This window comes from Arvicanthis niloticus, chromosome 3, assembly GCF_011762505.2.
Source record: "Arvicanthis niloticus isolate mArvNil1 chromosome 3, mArvNil1.pat.X, whole genome shotgun sequence".
NCBI classification, from domain to species: Eukaryota; Metazoa; Chordata; class Mammalia; order Rodentia; family Muridae; genus Arvicanthis; species Arvicanthis niloticus.
This window is the reverse complement of record NC_047660.1, coordinates 60334003-60353840: the sequence shown is the minus strand read 5'-3', so window position 1 is coordinate 60353840 and position 19838 is coordinate 60334003. Positions and strand designations below refer to the sequence as shown.

Here is a 19838-nt window from a genome sequence, read left to right as displayed (position 1 = left end):
GACACATGCAATTGAAAGGGTTAAAAATTTTTAAACCTTCCACAGATGGAGTCAAGAGTGCAGATCAGCTTGTTCTGTGTTCTGGGTCCTAGGAAACTAGGTATCCACAAGACGAAATAGATGATAGATTGAATAGAGTTCAGAGCTGGGAGTTCAAGATAGCGTGACCAAGTGCTATGGGTACCAGGAACTAAAAACTGACCATAAGATAGATTGAATAGAGTTTGAGCTGAGAGTTCAAGTTAGCGTTCTTGTGCACCCTGGATACCAGGAGAGTTTGAGTTGGGAGTTCTCAGTGTGCCCATGTATCCTGGATACCAGGAACAAAACGAACCACAAGACAAATTGAATAGTGTTTGATATTTCCCCCTCGTTTCCCTGGGTTGCGGTTCTTACTATAAAAACTCTATCTTTTCCTTAAGTGGGGGTCGTACTTCACTGCTTGCCTCTGTGTAGGACAGGCTGGAAGTGTGACCTCAACACATTGATTGAAATATACCTTTTGCTGTTACATCAAGTTCGGTGTCTTTGCAGTTATTGGGGTGGCCGTGAATTCCCAAGAGCAGGGAGGGAGTTCCTCCCTGCCTGTCGGACCTTACACAATATTGTCACAATAAATTCTTAAGTGCAAAAAGCAAGCCACATGTTAGCACTAACATCTGTAAAAAAGCTATGTGTGCAGGTATAGTGGTGTGTGAGGAAACATGTGCATTGAATTGCATCACTCTCCCAGTGTGTGTAGTTGAATAGATGTAAATTATTCCCCCCCTTGTCTACATCTGTGACAAGATGTGTAATGTTTTCACATGTTTCTTGTGATTCTTAAAGACCCAATATGGTTACTTCAAATGTATAAAAGATGAGTATTTATAATAACATTAAACTATAAGTTTCCTAAAATTATTTTTGTAATCAAAATAGAAGATGACCGTTCACATTTCTAACATTGGAGGAGCTCAAATGACTTTTACATGACATATGACTCATTATAAATACATTGAGCACTAAGTAAATATCAACCAAAATAAATAAGCCTTATCTACTGCCATAATTTTAGGTATTGTTGGTACACAACCCATGTACCAGAAAGTAGGCAAAACTGACTTGTTTTAGAGAAAAAAATATTCTGAAATATGTAAGATAAAATTAAAGACTACTTTAGAAAATTCTTATTGAAATTTATTTTTACACTAAGAACAGTGTTTGCAGTATAATATCCAGACATCTTAATATACATTTTGAATGTTATTTCTGACATGTTTAAAATAAGCATAGGAAAAGAATGTGTTAGGTGGCCAGTGTCAGAGGTAGCTGCCAATGTGCATTAAGTCATATAACACATGATGTAGAGCTAAGCAGTATAATCCACAATCAACGACCCCACCCAACCTGTTTTGCAAATGAGACAGAAGTCTTGAAAGAAGGAAGGCTCAGTAAGCAGGAAGATGTGTGGATTTCTGCAGCTTGTGATCAATCCTTCCTCATATCCAATGCCAGAGAATTCTACCATGACTTCAACTAATGAAGTCCTTGAACCCCCTAGAGTGCTGGCAAATCTGCCTGCTGTGTGCTTTTACCCCTCACTCTTCCATCCAAAACTGCTGTGTCCTGGAAATTGCAAGCTTTTGGGCCAGTGAGATAGGCAAGATATCTAGTATCACAAGAATGCTACAGATAAGTACAAAGACAAGCTATCTGGGCTATTCTGCTGATGGGCAATTGAAACACCAATGGATACCTTATCTTTCTTGTCTTTGAACATAAATACTTTTTTGTTACTTGAAGCATTTTCATGAAGAAAAGACCTGAGGTCACCTGTTTCCCTTGTCCCAAGTCCAACATGTTCATTAGTATCAGCTTCTCACCATGCTAGTTACAGGTTTCAGAGTCCCATGCCCACCTCTGAAGGCTCTTTCCCCATTGTATTAGGGTTGTCCTAGTCACTAGGTTGGCAGGTGCTGGAAAAAATTTGCTACGATAATAATAAAATGATGATGATGATGATGATTTGACTCCCTAGCAAAAATAAGAAACTATGTGACATTCTTTACTATGGTTTGTATCATTGAACCCAAAATCTCACGGTAGGGAAATGTGCCAAGGGGCAGCCTCAGCTTGAAGAGGGGTTCTGAGGAAGGGGCATCTGGGAGCATTGAAACAAAGGACTTGAAGTCCAATCATGGGTCCAAGCTGATGACCTATGTTCTGCTTGAGACAGCTTTTTACACTATTTTCTTCTCTGTTCTGCTTTCTCTGGAGATCCAGACAGCGCTCTCTCTCTCTCTGCCTAGACAGTTTTCTCTTGCTATTCTCTGCTCCAGACAGTTTTCCAAGCAGTTGTGTCTTGCTGTTGTAAAGAAATTCTCTTGGATAGCTCATTTCTTGCAGACCATAAGTCAAGTCTTTTTTTTTTTTTTTCTTTCTTTCTTTTTTTTTTTTCCCCCGAGACAGGGTTTCCCTGTATAGCCCTGTCTGTCCTGGAACTCACTCTGTAGACCAGGCTGGCCTCGAACTCAGAAATGTGCCTGCCTCTGCCTCCCAAGTGCTGGGATTAAAGGCTTGCTCTACCACTGCCCTGCCAAGTTTTTTATTTTACATATCAATCTAGTCATTTGCTCCAGGTTCCCTTTTGATTATCCCGTGAATCAGCATCCCTCAACCCCAGTCCCTTAATTCTTAGGAGACAGCAAGCGCACATCTTTTAACATTGCAAGAATTCAGAGATCTGCCTGCCTCTGTTAAGCACAGAAGATACACTAGCTGGGTAGAACCCAGTCCTGAAATTACCAGTTTTACCACAACGTTGCCTAACCTTGCTCTGTCCCAGGCCAACTCTGACCTCAGGAATCTGCCTTTGTAAGCATAAACAACAAAAAAATGTAGCTGGGTGGGATCCCCTGTGATCACCACTCCCTAAATCTCTTCATCTATTTCTTAGTATTTTTCTGACAAGTTGGCTCACAGAGAAGCTGCTTTTGTTCCTTTAGAGTCACGAAACCCGTCATATAATTCATATCATATCCTTATTTTTTGAGGAATTATATATATTCGAACTCATATTTTTAGAGTATTTTTTTTTCTGCAGCCTTAAAGGTTTTCCTGAATGTTCCAGCATTTACCATTTTGCTGAGACTGTTTCTGATTATCATGGAGTCATTAACGTTAATAGGGAAGACATTCCTTGAAGGATTAACATATAATATGTACATTATTATATAAACAAGCTCTTTTTATTTGTCGACACTCCTGGAAGCCCACACCTGCTGGCCCAGTCCCAGGGGCAGGAACCATGTCATTCTGTCCCTGCCAAGGCCATGCCAGACCCGGCAGAAATGGCACCTTAGAATGACTGCATTTGACAAAGTGCAGTAGTCAGAAAATATGGGAGACAGGATGCCCCTTAGCTCTGAGTGTGTCTTTAGCCTTCCTCTCTGGTCTCAGCTCCCATCACATTGTTTGATCCCATGAAGTTCTGAATGTAAGAGCCGTGTTGCTGCTCCACACCCACTGCAAGTGCTTTCTCATCTTACAGACTTCAGGCCAGCTCCCCTTGTGCTGGCTCGGTTTACGTCATCTTGAGCCAAGCCACGATTATCTGAAAGGAGGAAATCTCAATTGAAGAAATGCCTCCTTAATATTCAACTGCAAGGCATTTTCTTAAATAGTGATTGATGGGGGAGGGTCCAGCCCATTGTAGGTGGTACCAACTCTGGGCTGGTGGTCCTGGGTTCTATGAGAAAGCAGGCTGAGCAAGCCATGATGAGCAAGCCAGGAAGCAGCATCCCTCCATGGCCTCTGCATCAGCTCCTGCCTCCAGGATTCAATCTTGTGTTGCACTCCTCTCCTGACTCCCTTTGATGATGAACTGTGATATGAAAATAAAACCTTTCCTCCTCAATTTGCTTCAGGTCATGCTGTTGCATTACAGTGGCAGTAACCTTAACTAGGACACCCTTCTTTCTTAACACTCCTCACAAAGATCCACATATGGTGGCCCCTTCCTGCCATTCCACTGAACCATTCTCTGCTGGTTTGATGGAGAAATCCCCACCACAATCTCAGGCATTTGAACAACTGGTCCCCAGTTGGTGGCCCTGTTTGGGAAGGTTTTGATGGTAGTCATGCTGGAAGAAGTTCGTAGTGGGGGCAGGCTTTGAGATTAAAGCTTTACACACATGAGGCTTCCAGCTCACTCTCCTCTACTCATTGTTTGCTCTTGAGGATGTGAGCGCTGGACTTTCTGCAGCGGCTGTGCTTTTCCCACCTTGACAGACTCTTAGCCCAAACACCTGCAAGTTACCTTACTCCCAGCTTTTTATCTTAGTAACAGGAAAGTAACTAATGCATGTGTCTACCGCCTCACCTAAGAGACATTTCCCATCTTTCGTGACCAGTTACTGGCTCACACCATCCTACTTTAAATCGCAGTACAGTCTAAAGAAATACTGACCAAATTTCTAATCTGTTTTATCAGTCTGCTCTCATAAAAATGCAGGTTCCGTACTGTCTGGTTCCCCACTGTGCCCCAGTATCTAGATAGTAGGTGTCCAACAGGCCTTCGGTGAGGAGTACATGGCTGTCTTTACCTTGCTAAGATTCAACATACGGGAGTAAAGAAAACTATGCAAAAGAAAAGTATGAAACTTGGCTCTTGCTCCCAGGACTCGTCCCCTAGCACCTGGCACGTCTTTATGCAGAAAAGGGCTAAATTAGATTCAAACCATGGGGTAGGTTTAACAGCTACTAAAAATAAGTATCAACACATAAATTTGGATGTTAGCAAATCCCACTCCAGATCTCTAAACTAATTCTATGTATGCAATATAAACTTAGAATATCTGTCTTAAAAAATACCACATGTCAATGGCTTAATTCAAAGTAAGTTTGGGTGATTATTGTGTGGGCTTTAAAGCCTTGCTAGATCTATACAAGTACAATGTGGCAAGCCCTGGAGGAGACTTGGAGTCTGTAATAGAGAGAGGTGGAGGAGACAGAGCAGGTACCGGGATTTCAAGTAGCAAGTGCTGGGATGGGCACACGCATATTTATGGATACCCCTCTTGTCAGTATGTTGTACTGTTTATTCCCACCTTTTCACCACCCACGAAAGACACCATACACATCTGCTGAGCGAATGAGAGGCGCAGAGCGTACAACTCCAGTGAGATGATGCGACTGGTTACTCAAGCAGTTTGTAGATCCGATACAGAGAGCGTCAGTTCAGAGCAGAAATCCTGCTGGACGTTTGAGTTGGCTGGACCTTACCTGGAGATTGCTTTAAAGAGATCCAGTGCTATGCTGGGGCTTTGCATTCTTAGAGTGGGCTGTTAGTTATGGGAGACCATTCATTGTTCTGGACGGATCTCCTTCACGAAGCTCAACAGAACAATTGGAATGGGAATGAGAAGTCTTCTGTGGGAAATATCATAAAAGGGAAGAGTTTTTGAAAAGTAAAATAATGCTAACGCCATCTCTTCCATTTAAGCTGTAAACAAGTCTTTCTCTTCATTCTCACACTGTTCTAGTCGTGTCTAGAGAGACAAGCTCCCACACTGTGGTGCTCCGCGGAGTCTGTACGATCTGTTGATCCACAGCTGTTGTGACGAGGATTCCGATCGACAATAAAACACATTGAGGCTTTTAAACCGAGTTTGGTCAAATCCTAGTTGTATCTTCATAATTTTAACATGCATCGGAAAGTAGTGTAAAATTGGGTGTCAGCTCTTCAGGAAGAAAGGTAAGCGGGAGCACCGTTTTAATCTGCTTCTCACATGTCCTATATGCAGCCACTCGGTTTCTGGTTTATGAAACAGAGCTTGGAGGACTTGGGTTCCCACTTTCTTTTTCTTTTAGAACTTTGCTTTTCTGGCTATGTTTATAATCACAAGAAAGGGACAGGTTCTGCAGGGTTTTGTCACCCAGGAAGAAAGGAAATACTTTACTGTGCTTGAAATAACTGAGAGTATATCCCCTATAGAGATATAAATATCAGATAAAGCGATACATAAATCTCCCTGATTTTCCATAATTACAAAATATTATACCACATAAGACAGTTTAATTTGTCAACACTGAAGAGAGTATAGGTTCTCATTCCCTATTTAATGCTGTTTTGGTTTGGTTTGAATTTTTGTTTCTGTTTTTGTGGTTTTGTTTTTGTTTGAGATAACAAACAAAACTATGTAGACAATGCTGGCTTGAACTCACAGAGATCTTTCTGTCTCTGCCTCTAGAAGGTGTGTGCCACCACACCCTACCTTAAAGTTTGTATATATTTTTTTCAATCATTTTAGTGGATGTCTGAAAATGTGGTAAATGGATTTTTTTTTACAGTGATATCTACAGAGGAAAGATAATAAGGGAATTTTAAGTTGATGGATATTTGTTTTTAGACGTTTCTGGTATACATGACCTTGAATTTATAAATGAGATTCAAAATTAATTATGGAATCATCCATGTAAGATTTCATCTTTAAAATTCCTAATATTGTAAGTGAAAAGAACACTTGTTTTTAAGAATTTGATTATTTTGCTTACAAAGTAAAACAAAGTACTTTCAATGTGTGAAGTGATCCCTTCCTTCTTAGCTGTCACTTATTAGAGACACTACATCAGTGCTTCTGTTTCCATAGTAACGGTTGTTTGTACTATGGTGATATAACAAATGAAATACACAGTTTCTATTAAGTCCTTCAATCCAATGAGGTTACCTCTCAGTAACAAAAGACCGGATTATGAAATTTCGAACCTAATTTTACGCTTCCCTGATTATACTCAGACAAAATCTTGCAAGTTTGTTTTTTAACAAAGGCAAAACACTCAACGAGTTGCTACCAATCGGCTTAGGGCCAGGCATACAGGAGTCAGTACAATTTGAATTTTGCAGCCATAATTTCAAAAACTGCCTACACACCTGAGATTCTCAGCTAGCATGGAGGCCACGGTGGTGAAGTAGCCTAGGCCAGGTACTGAGTTCCTGGGAGGAGTCACTAGAGCTGTTCTACCTGCCAAACCCAATGTGTACATTTTCATAATCACCAAGAGCTATCTGAACTGCCCCCAAATACAGCCATGGAGCTATTAGCTTCCCTATTAGGAGGTACAGTAGGCTTACCCAGCTAAGGCAGGCTCAGTTACCTCCTGACCCTACAAGAGTCTGTGGAGGGTTTCTCCCAGGGAAGATTCTGATCCACTTCAGCTCCCTTCTCTGTCTGTCTCCTAAGTACAGAATGTACATCCTGCTTACTCCTGCCTATGGCTGCAGGTGCTCTGAATGCTTCAATCATATTTGGTATTTGAAAAATGATCTTTTGTCTGAAAAGAGGTTTTCAGAGCTCATTCCATAGGATTCAGACAAAGCCAGGAACCAGCCACAGACCCAAGAGACACAGGAAGAGAGCACATGGCCTGTGGGTATCAGTGGGCAGCCAAGGCTGTCTGTACTTCAGAAGATATGATGGCTTTACTTTGGTTTTGACCTCACTGGGGCCCTTTCTCAGTGCCCTACAGTTAGCTGAACAATCTTCTTGCTTACAACTCCATGGGTCACTTGTAAACATTTGTGAAATTGAAGCCTCTGAATGTTGTTAGCCATAGCTTTTTGATCCATAAGGCATTATCATTAGAAGAGAAACTGTGCAGAAATTTCTGAGGATGGTAAGCTCTTTGAAAGGACTGACGTTTCTCCAGATGCCCTAGTTCTGAAGAAAATTATTATGAAAGTCGGCTATTTCCAGGTCTATTGCCCTCTGAGCTGAATGAGTGGTGCTTTAATCCCAATAGGTCCAAGACTAATCATGACTGAGAAACACCTTGAAGGCATTGAGCCAGAGAACACACACCACTCCACAGCCATAGTCCTGTGTAGTCCTCTGTACCCATCAGGGTGAGGACTGTATCAAGACTGGCCTCTTCCTCACAGGACTTTTCACTGGCTTGTTGGTTCCCTTAACTCCTATAGTGCTGGCTGCAGAAGAGAAACTGGGAAATAATACCAATAAAGTGAACTTTGGAAATGTTTTTTTTTTTCTTAAATACATTTTAATTATTTTTAAATTCCTTTTATGCTTTCTGCCTCTGTGAGAGAAGGGAGCTGAGGCTTTCAGGAGCAGTGGATCCAGTTTTTTCTTTAAGACCAATTATAAGAACCAAGTCATATCCATGAACATATGTAGATTTTGAGTGTTTAATGAGCAGAAGTTATGAGATGCGCTATAAAAGTGACAGCAAGTGTTGACAATCAGCAAGGCACCTGCCACAGTCATTACCACCCTCCCCGGTGTCCCCTTCTAAACATGGAAATCCATTACAGCCCCTCTTCTCGAAGTGGAGAATTGGGGAATGCACACATATGTGTGATATGCTCATTAAGCAATTCACTCCAGATTCATGAGTCCTCCTCAATTATTTTCTTCTTACATTAAATTTATTTAAAATGGATACATCAAAATCATAAACGTTTTATACCCAAGGGGAACCATGTGACATTTTGATACATGTATGCATTGCATGATATCAAAACCCAATTAAACATCCTTCTCTCCTCTGACATTGTTAATTTTTATGGTTAAAATGTATAAAAATCATTTCCCCTAGCCTTTAGAGGTGCACAGACCACTGTCCTTCCTCTCACCTTTCTGTGGAACAACCCATTGCTCAGGACATCTGAGGAAGCTCACAGGATCCCCATCTTTATGTAAAAACTGGCCATTTTTCATCATAAATGCTTTCATTAATTCCGACATTAAAAATTTTTACATTTTGTGTGTGTGTGTGTGTACCTACCTTCATATCAGAGTACATGTGTGCAGGTCAGAGGAAAACATGTAGAAATCAGTCCTTTCCTTCCACCAGGTAAGTCTCAGGGATTGAAGTCTGATCATCTAGCTTGGTAGTAAGCTCCTTTACCTACTGAGTCATCTCACTAGCCCTAATTTTGGTATTAAATATGGCATTAAGCATTCTATATCTTGGTTACAGAGTTTATTGACACTTCTTAGATCATCTGCCAACAAATGCATTCCTCACCTAACTCTGAAGTACCCCCTCACGGAAGAGTATCATAGATAATGATAGACACAGGAGTGAGGTATGTAAAGCATATGAAAATATTAGAAACTGTGTACACAGAAATTAAACTCACAAACCATTTGTAAGAAGGTACAAGAGACACATGCAAACCAAATTCTACAAACCCCCCTTGGCCCATGAGGAAGCAGCTTTAATCAAAAACCTACCTATATTTCCAAATTTTAACTTTTGTAGAGGAGTTATGATCTTTCCATTTTGCTGCTCTTAAACAATATGATGTTTCTTATTCAGAAGTTCCAGGTTCAAATTATTTTCACCATTCATAATATTTTTCTGAAGTGGAGGATATATGTGGTCATCAAAAATGACTTCTGTATTACAAACACAATTCCCCCTAACTAGGATGCTCCTTGACTCAAAATCTCATCTGGCTTTTTAAAGATCACATTTGTTTTAAACACCTGTGACTTATCTCTAGCACTTTCCTGTGAGTTGTGTGAACTTTGAGGAATAAATAGTGTTATTCCTATCGATTCTGCTTAGCTGGTTATCAGTGACTTCTCACTGTGTATTTTTATGAGTCTTAACAGCAGGTTTAGCTGGTGGTGCAATTACCAGACCAGGAGATTTAAATCCATTGTAACTTCGTGTGCACATCACACCCAGAACAGCACATGGGGCCTGCTATTACAGTCACACACATTTGAAGGGAGGAATTTCTCGAGGCATAAGAAGTCTCTCCACATTAGGAGTTTCTTTAGAGAACTCCTGAGTAGAGACACAGTCACAGCATCCCAGTTCTTTTACATGCCTCTCTCAATCTGTAATTTTTACCCTTTTCTGCATGAGTTCACTGAACATCCAACTTAATGAAATACATATAGACAGAGAGAGAGAGAGAGAGAGAGAGAGAGAGAGAGAGAGAGAGAGAGAGAGAGATGCAGAGAGGGAGAGAGGGAGAGAGGCAGAGAGGGAGAGAGGGAGAGAGGGAGAAAAGAAGAGAGAGGGAGAGAAGGAGAGAGGGAGAGAGGGAGAGAGGAAGAGAGGGAGAAAAGAAGAGAGAGGGAGAGAGGGAGAGAGGGGAGAGAGATGTTCTTCAGTGCTGGGATCCATAACAACAAGAAGCAGGCTGCTTGCTCTTTACAAGCCAGAGCCAGGATATCTATTTTTTTTTTTTTTTTTTTTTTTTAGAGTGTAATTTTTTTCTGTAACTTCACTCACTGTTACAATTGTGTATTAGCTTACGAAGTCCCATTTGGTTATTTGTAGAGGGCTGAGTCCGAATCGCTTGCCTACCAGAGAGTGGTAGCATCTGTCCTTGATCAAGCTCCTAATTAGATCAACCAAAGCCTAAGATGAAATAAAGTGTGGAGATGATAAGGTGAACACAGATCCTAGGCTTTGGGTGAAGGAAAAGAAGAGGCACAATTAAGGTATCATCCATAACACTGCCCTGGGTTTACATGGCCCAGGTCCCTCTCCCCACTGGCAGCCAGGAGTTTTCAGACTCAGTGTCCATCCATCACGTCTGCCCTGGCGGCTCTTCTTTGAGCCTCAGATCACAAATGTATGCCGCCTCTTCATGGGTAGACATTTACATCTAGCTGAGCATCTCTCCACAAAGGTACATCCATCACCCTGAAAGGGGAGTTTGGGGGAGACTGTGATTGGAGACTGTGCAGAGGAAAAGAGAAGTTCATTCCTCAGGTCACAAGCTCCAATGACTGTCTAACTTTAGAGTGGCCACAAAGAAGGTTGTTGTTGTTATTGTTTGGAGTGTCTGAGGGTTGATTCTCTTTCCCCAAAAGTGCAGTTCAGAAGCCTCATGTGTTTGTGAGAATTTGCAAAACAATAGCAGGAGGCATTCTTAAATATGGTCCTATGACTTAGAGCCCCTCTAAGCTAAAAAGTCTTGATTTGTCACCAAAAATACTCAAGCCAAGTAGTGCTTTGACCTTACTGTGACAGTGCTCCCGTCTCATTGTGCATAGGATGTTTTCCACTCTTAACTATCAAGGATCTTACAACTCTGGCAATTGTGTGATTGGTGATTAGTAAAACCCTGGAACTATGACATCATGTCTGTAAAATAATCACAGAAACACTACACATTAGTAATCTTAATAACTGAGTTGCACAGATGAGTTTGAGCAAGTTCAGTGGTGGCTGTAGGTTTCTTTTCCACACACCACTGACCTTACAGAATCTGGGTGAGTGCGATTTTATTTCCTCCTCCTTCTTGGCATCTCTCTGCCCCTCCCCCACTCTTTCCCTGGCTCAGTCTCTCTGCCTCCCCAAGTGGGTAATTAGAAGACTGCTAAGCCTCAGCATCACCCCATTCACCCTCTGATCTTTATTGAAAGGCTTTCTTCATCTCTAACATAAGCTTGATTTCTGTATATGCAGGTACTTCCAGATGCTTTGCCCCCCAGTTCCCAAGCTGAAACAGAGGTATGGAAATTTTAAAGGGCACACATTGTCCCCATCAATGCAAATAAAAAACCTCTCTTGCCTACTGGGAGACTGGAAACTGGGAATACAGATCTAAAATAGTAGCATGCGTGCAATGGAATTCAGTCCAACACCTTTCATGACTGTCTCGAACGCTTTTAAAACACAGGAGATGTTGATGTTTAAGCCAGAGTGAATTTGTAAAGGAAATGCCAGGTGAAGAATGACTCCAAATGCCTGTGTTGTCCACAAACTCCCTGCCTTGGTTGTTCAATAAACTATAAGTTCTCTTTCTAGGAAATCTACATGTACATATTTATAGAATAAATAGTTTTAATTACCTTCCCTCATTTTTAAAGCTCATATTATCACTCTCTGGCCATTAGTACTCACTTAGGGTTATTTTGGTTTCTAAGGCTCTGGTTTAACATTCCTGGTATAGTGGAGAATTCTTTTGGGCAAGACATTGAACAGCAAACGTTGCATAAATATGTTTTCAGGTTCAACTGGGCATCTTCATTCTATAGTGACTAAGTAGCTCCTGTTTGGGCAGAACTCTCCAAGAGATAGGCCCTTTCCCTGATACGTTACCCTGGTTTCTCTGTAGAGTTGAAAACTGGCAAATATTTTTGGAATGAATGGACACATAGTATAATTTATAATGTTTTATTCTAAAAACTAAGTTTTGAGATTCACTCCCTCTTATACTTTTACAGGGCTGCTAAGTATTCTTCTGATGTTTGCAGACTGACTTAACAGTGGACACCAGCATCCAAAGCAGTTTCAGTACCACTGGATGGGAGGAGATGATTCCTGTATTCAAATGTTAGTTCTCATCGTTCTCATCGATGGCTCTTGTGACAGAGACCTTTGAACACTTGGAGATTTTATTGGGACAAACAGGCTTTAAGGTTGCAAATTAAACCACTAGAAAACACTTAAAATAGGCAGCCCTATTCAAAACCTTCTACTCAATCCTCCTGTGACCTTAAGGATACCAAGAAGAATACACAGAAACAAAGAGAATAGTTTTTAAGGATACTTCCTTTGGTGGTATATTAAAATCTTCTTGAATATTTTATTTTGCTTATAGAAAATATCATTTGGAAGCATTATTTTACATTCTGGTTGTATGGCTTAATGACTTCTTTGTTTCAAAATCATGTTTATCATGTTTTCATCCTTTGAAATAACATCAGTCTCATTGTGAAATGACTGGTAGTGGAGTTCCTTTCAGGGGAAGAGGAAAACATGCAGATGCTATTGTTTCCCTGGGTGTCTAGCAGAGATCAGCTGAGTGAGCATTAACTGACACCAGAAGGGAAGTGGGAAGGTAACCTTTCCAAACACACATTCTATATGACATTTATACCAAGACTCTTGTCTAGGCTACCGACTCAAAATATTAAACACTACTAAATTTATCTTATAATTTTAAATGAAGGAGAATAAGATGAAGGGATTAGAAGGGTTATAAATGGAAGACCAGGATCTGTGTTGGCAGACTTGGTGTTATGACTCATAGCAAAATTATAAATCTGGTCCTGTCAGTGCTTTCTCTGCAGTTATGGAGGTCAAAGCCCTGACAAGAAGGAAGGAGGAAGAATGGATTTTGGTTCATAGTTTGAGAGGGCTGAAGTCCATCATGGAGCAGGAGGCACGGGGTGGGGGTGGGGATGCAGCTGTGGACATGGCTGCTGGAGTCTGAGATGCTTGCACATCTCTCATTGGACCAGGAGCAGAACAAGAGGATCCATGGTGTTCATCTGGTTTGCTCCTTCTTCTCCCACATCAGGATAAGTCTTCTGCCCTCTACTCCTCTTTCAAACCCTCTGGCTGTCAAACCCAAAGGTATGGAACATACGTTTTCTTCCATCGGGTTTTTGAGTGTCCTGTCTTGTGACTGCTGTGCCCCCTTCTCCTACTGCCCCATCTGGCCATTCTTTAGGAATCCTCTAATCTTGTCTTGTTGTAATGCAAACCAGAGGTGGAGAAACCTTTCCTCAGAGGCCAAGCTAGAAGGCTTCCCTAAGCGCTCTGCCCTTCTCCATCTGCCCAAGTGTAACATGCCCACTACTTTGCCCTCAGTTGCTTTCTTCCAGCTCCAGATCTGACTGGGTTCTTAGGGGCAAGTGTTAAAGGAAGCAAAAGCATTTCCTACCGGGCTAGCAACCCTCAGTTTTCTGTTTACAGCTTCCAGCAGAGAGCCATTCTAAGAGCCTCCTTCACAGGTCTGAACACAGGGCTGACAGGCTCAGTTCTGACAGCCAGACTCTCCTGGCCTCTAGCCCTGAGGCCCTTTGAACCATCTGTCTGTTGCTTATTGGGAACCACTCCTAGATTCCTGCATTGTTGGATAGCTGACCCTCCTTTTCTGTCAGAAGTGTTAGGGATATACAATGTTTCTTTTAAGCTACCTTCCCAAGATCTTGAGGGTAAAGCTGTTAATCAGCTAAACTGTAATCCTGGATCAGATTTCTGCCCATGTCAAGATCTGCCTCTATGACATGGCCCAGGCCTGAAATGGAGCCTCAGGCTTGGAAGCCAGCCCTTGTCAGTGTCACAGTCCATGGGCCGTGTTACACTTCCCCTTTTCAGATCTTAACTGTTACAATATAGCTGCAGTTACTCAACTCCTAGTGGAATAATACCAGTGCTTTGTGAGTGCAGAAATAGCTGAGACAGGAAGGCTTTTGCTACAGAGAGATTATTAATTTCACTGTTTGGAGAGGTGTTTAAAACAATGTATTTGAAAAGCAATTTTATCCACAAAATAATATATATTCAAATAAGGCCACAATGGTCTAAGATTCATCATCTGACATCTGGAAACATACATGCAAAGGTTGAACATTTGCAGAACAATATGAAACTGGATCTCTGGGTAGATTGTTACTGCAACTCTGAGCTAGATACTCCTACATAGGGAAACCCAACACACTCTTCATTCAGCTTGACCTACTAATGACTGCCAACTTTGGCTGAGGGGACACTAGAGATGAGGGACATAAGTATAAAGGCCAAAAGATAGTCTAGAGTATGTATTAGTGTCTGAAACTGGATTAGAATCTAAGAGAGCCGGATTCCATCTCATCTGTCTCTGATGTGGCCCATTCAGGAAAGGTCTTTGTGTCTTCAAGGGGTCTCATGCTACAAGTACAAGTGCAGCCACAGTGGTTGCTATCACAGTGTTTGAGGAGGGATTTAGATGCACCACAAGCAATTTCTGAGCCCTTGTCTCCTCAGTACCCCCATTTTCTCACCTATTGTCTCCAAGCAAGGGCTATGTGTCTCAAGTATCTCTAGCCAAGTTCTCAACAATAGAAACCACCAAGATCAGCTATGTGTCATTTGGGTCTTTTAATCTTTGCCCAGAAATGTTAGAGCATTTTCTCCCTTATCATTCTGGAAGAATCTTCCAAGCATTTCAGGGTCTGACTAAAGACTGCAGAATTCACATACTTCTGCCAAATAGTGTTTAATATTAACACCAAAAATAAAGAGTATTAGTCCTAAAGTCATGCCAGAGCAGGTTCAGGCAGAGAACAAAGCATGTCATGTGTGGATTGCCCAACAAGCATGCTTCTCATAACACTGGCTCTATTGTCAGCAATAATAAAACCCGAGGAAAGACCTTGGCAACGGTGCCGTACATTTATTTGGTTTTGAGCTTTGATAATAAGTTGGCTGTGATGTGATCTTCATTATACTGAGAGATGTAAAATGCAGCTTGTTTTGGAAGACCTTTGCCAGTGACTGACAGGTGTTTATTTCAATGTCATGGGTGTTCTGCGTGTCTCATGTCATTCTGTACTTGCTCACTTTTCCACAAATAACTTCCCAGGTAACGATGACATGCCTGGACTTATTTGACCTTGTTATACAACCCCACATTGCAGTGATCAGTCTGGCTCTGACTATATATGATGGGGACAGAACTTTAGTGTAGTGACGAAATGGCCAATGGGCCAGCATCTGTGCTTCGCCTGCGGCACTTTTGCCTAAGTTCAAACTGTGAACTGGATTCTCAGTTATAGGGGGTTTGAGGTATGGTTTTATACATCAACGAACTTTTCCAAGTCAGAGTAACAAATGCATAGGGGCTTTAGTACACCTATTCTTTTAAAGAGAATTTATCCTAGGGAGCCACGGAGGTTACATTTTGGGGGACTTTAAAGAAAAATAGATTTTGGAAGAATCATGGAAATTTCTTATTTTAGGAGTTCTCCTTTGAGTGGATTAAGTTAAGCTTTATACTTTATATTGTTCCCCTAAAGGACTGAGAGTCTATGAGGAAGAAAGATAAAGGCTAAGTGAATTAAGAGTTTGGTGCATGAGATAGGAGTGAGGAGATGCAGGGTCCAGGAAGACTGGTGTGGGGGCCTTGAAAGTACAGTGGCACAGCCAGTACATTGGCCTCTATCATAGTTCTTCAGAGACTAGGAGGCTCAACATCAGTCCTGGACAAGCAGGAGCCTTGTGTTTGTAGGCTACTACAGTATTTTGAAAACTTTCAGTTTAAATACTTTTAGGTAGAACACACAACTCGACAGGTCCAGTCTCTTGAGGGTTAGGTGCATCTTCTCTGACTAAACACAGACCCAATATGTGTTGGAGGCCTCATATTAGCTGGTGTATTCTGCCTGGTTGGTGGTCCAGTGCTTGAAATATCTCAGAGTTTAGGTTAATTGAGACTGCTAGTCCTCCTACAGGGTTGCCCTCTTCCTCAGCTTCTTCCAGCTTTCCCCTACTTCAACTACAGGGGTCAGCAGCTTCTGTCCATTGGTTGGGTGCAAATATCTGCATCTGACTCTTTCAGCTGCTTTTTCCTCAGGCTTCTTTCTATTTGCCACCCTGCAGTTCTTTCAGAGAGGACCAATTATGAGTCAGAGTTTTGACTGTGGGATGGCCACCTCATACCTCACTTGATGCCCTGTCTTCCTGCTGGAGGTGGGCTCTACAAGTTCCCTTTACCTACTGTAGGGCATTTCATCTAAGGTCCCTCTCTTTGAGTCCTGAGAGTATCTCACTTCCTAGGTCTCTGGTATTTTTATGACCATTTGAAATACAAAATGACCCCAACAGACAAATTTATTTGAACACTTGGTCCCCAGCTGGTGGCACTGTTTGGGAAGATTATGGATTCTCTAAAAGTGGAGGCTGGCTAGAGAAAGTGAGTCACCAGAGGCAGGCCTGTAGGCCTGGTAGCCCAGCCCAACTTCCTGCTCACTCTAATTTTCCTGAGTGAGGATACAATGTCACTAGCCAGCTCCCTGCTGCTTCCCTACCTGAAGCCATACCTTCCTCATTGTGAGGCTAGGTGCTTTTCTCATGACAAGGATGCCCACTTTTCTCAGTGAGTTGTCCTGACAAGCTAGTCAACACAGATTCACCATGAAGGGAAGAGCCTATTCTGGCTCTGCAATTAGGAACAAATTTTCTTATAATTGTTAGAACTTAATGATCAATCAACGTTCCTCACTTTTGTCCCAATCCCTATTTTGTTAGATATTAATATATCCAGTGCATATCACTTTTGGTTACTATTTACACAACCATCTCATGCCACCCTGTCACATAAACCTTTGTGCCTTTAGATCTCGTGTTATTTTCTTGTAGAGATATTTATTCTTTCTGTATCTCCTGTTATTGTGGAATGTAATACATTTACATTTAATGTAATTACTAAGAAGAAAAGGTGGTGTACATCTAGTACTTTGCTACTTTTTGAGCTTCTGGTGTTTGCTTGCCCAAAGGGATTATATATCCACATGAAAGCATGCATAGTCATTTTTCAAGCAGTTTATTAATGGTTTTCAGAGAGTGGACACAATTAAGATGTGCTTTGGTGGGAAAATGGATAAAGTTAAACGTATTTATCCAAACAATATGCTATCATTCAGGACTGAAGATAAATGAGGAATAAACTATGCCTGAAAAAAAAATGTATCAAATCATGAAAAGACATTCAGGAAAGAAATCAAACTGAAATGGCCATGTGTCAGGTGAAAAGGCCAAACCATGAAGACAGTAAAACACTGGTTTTATGGAGTATAGGTAGAGGTGGAGGGAGAAGACCTTTAAAGTAGTGAAAATACTCCATAAATGTGACACTGCTTCCAATGAAGGACAACTGTCATGGACTGTAAATACATAGAACTAAAACAGCAAGAGTTGGATTTGAACATTATATATGTACTCTGGATGCACTATGGTATACAGTACAGGTACCTATGCTATGGCGAACATACTGTGCTGGTGGGAGATACTGATAGGGGAGAAGATTGTGTGTGCCTGGTAAACCTCTGAACATGGGCTCTCCATGATGAACGTAAATTTCTCTTAAAAATAAAACCCTTCCAAAAAAGAAAAGCAATACAATGGAAAAGGGCAGCATTGTTATAGATTGTCCCTATTTCCCCTACTGATACTACCTCAAATGTGTCCTGTAGAGAACAGTGCTTGGACAAAGCCAGTCCACATGAACAGCCTTTGCTACTCGTATCTCTGCTTGTCTTTAGTGTGTTTAAGAAGTATTCGTTCTACATTCATTGGAGTAACAACTGAGTAAGTTAAGTAATGTATTATTCAGTATATCTTTCTGGGGATGGTCTCTGATATAATGCCTATTAATCTTCCCAATCCACTCACAATGCAATGTATACTAAGTATAGGATATGTTTTGAAGTTTTGGCAGAATGATGATGGACTAACATCTCAGAGAGCTTTTACCTGTTATGTCATTCAATAACCTAACTTCCTTTTAAGTATGTGACAGTCTCCAGTTTAGAAGTGAGACAAATGAGCCCTAGGACATTTAAGGTAATTTGTCCAAACGAAAGCTCATGTTCATAGTAGTGTCAAGATTCCAACTCTTGACTTTGAAATCAATAATTCCAACCACACTTCTGGACTGTTTCACCTAATCCAGGGTGATTCTGGTCTGTATCCAAGGAGAGTTCACAGTGAAACCAAGGTCCTAATCTACTTATGAGGAGATATTGGCACTCAGGAAGATGTGTAACAAGCAAGGATGACACCACTGTACTGACCTAGATAACCAGAGGTCTCGAGAGGCCTGTAGAGGAAGAATGTGAGCTGTGTCACAAAGTCTCTGAAAAACAAAGGTAGACGGTCAAGTTTGATGACTAACACTAATGAGGAGAGACAAATGGAAAGTAAAGGTAAGGACTAGAAATGATCAAAGATGATGGTAAAGTGAAGAGAGTTGAAAATATCAAAGAAGGCAGAGAAAACACCCCCCCCCCCCCGCCCTTTTTCTAGAGCACAATGATGTGAGCAAATGAAGCAACACAGTAAGGGAAGTCAGAAAATCATTTCTGTGGAGAAAAACTGAGTTTACTTAAGGCACAGGCAAGAGAAACTCTAGGATGAGGCAACCCAGTTGGCAGAAAAGGGTCCCCAAAGAGTCAGAGGCAGCCCCCACTCCGACTGTTAGGAGTCTTACAAGGACAAGAAGCCATACAACCATAACATTTATGCAGAAGATCTAGGTTAAACACATACAGGCTTCCTGATTGTTTCAGTCTCTGTGAGCCCCTTATGAGTCCTTGTTAGTTGATTCTGTGGGCCATGTTCTTGTGGTGTCCCAGTGACTACCAGGGGGTTTTATTATAGAATAGTGACCAGAGACCAGAGGCTTTGCTCATTTGCCATGAGGTTAACAAGAATCCCAATATCTGCAGTTCGAAATTTCTTGGTCTTGTTTAGAATAGTTCTAGCATCCTCATCTGGCACAGCACTGGGTGACGGCAAGCTAATGAGGATAAAAGGCTCTGAATTTTAAGAACATGTGGCTTGTGGAGTGACTTCAATCCCAGATAAATTTTAAATGCTTTAAAACCTCAACTAGTCCTTTAAAATGTACAGAGATTTTAGAAGTCTTCTGCCGTTGCTAGGATATCGATAGTCTTAGAAACATGTGCCTGGTAAGATTAATAGGAATTGATGTTTGAAAACGGCAGCAGGGAGAAATGGAGGCCCGAGAGAAATCGGAGGATGCCTCCAAAATAAGCAAGTCGCCGTCAATGTGTTTGCTGAGTCAGGACGAAGGCCTGGCACAGAGGCCTGAGAAGGCAGGAGGATGGAGCCTCGAAGCCCAGAGATGCTGGAGCCAAGTCAGCAAACCAGAGAGTCTGGGATTCAAAACTGGAGCAATTTGACTCAGGCTCTGTGGAGAAGGCGATGACAGCCGACAAGCTTTCTTTCATTTATGAATCCCAAACCTCTTTCAGAGAGAGATACACGATCTTCATAATGTCCAGACTTTAAACTGTGATTTGGAATCTAACGTAATGATTTCTAGGGCCATATTCATTCCTCAAATGTAATGAAAT

The 19838-nt window shown here is 41.5% G+C and overlaps 1 long non-coding RNA gene across 1 annotated transcript; it reads left to right on the top strand.

Moving 5' to 3' along the window:
- The first annotated feature begins 5539 nt into the window (after positions 1 to 5539).
- Positions 5540 to 12499, top strand: LOC143441588 (uncharacterized). Its single transcript, XR_013109149.1, has 4 exons — positions 5540 to 5737; positions 8980 to 9088; positions 11437 to 11481; positions 12198 to 12499. It is a non-coding gene; the product is annotated as an uncharacterized LOC143441588 (long non-coding RNA).
- Positions 12500 to 19838: the final 7339 nt, after the last annotated feature.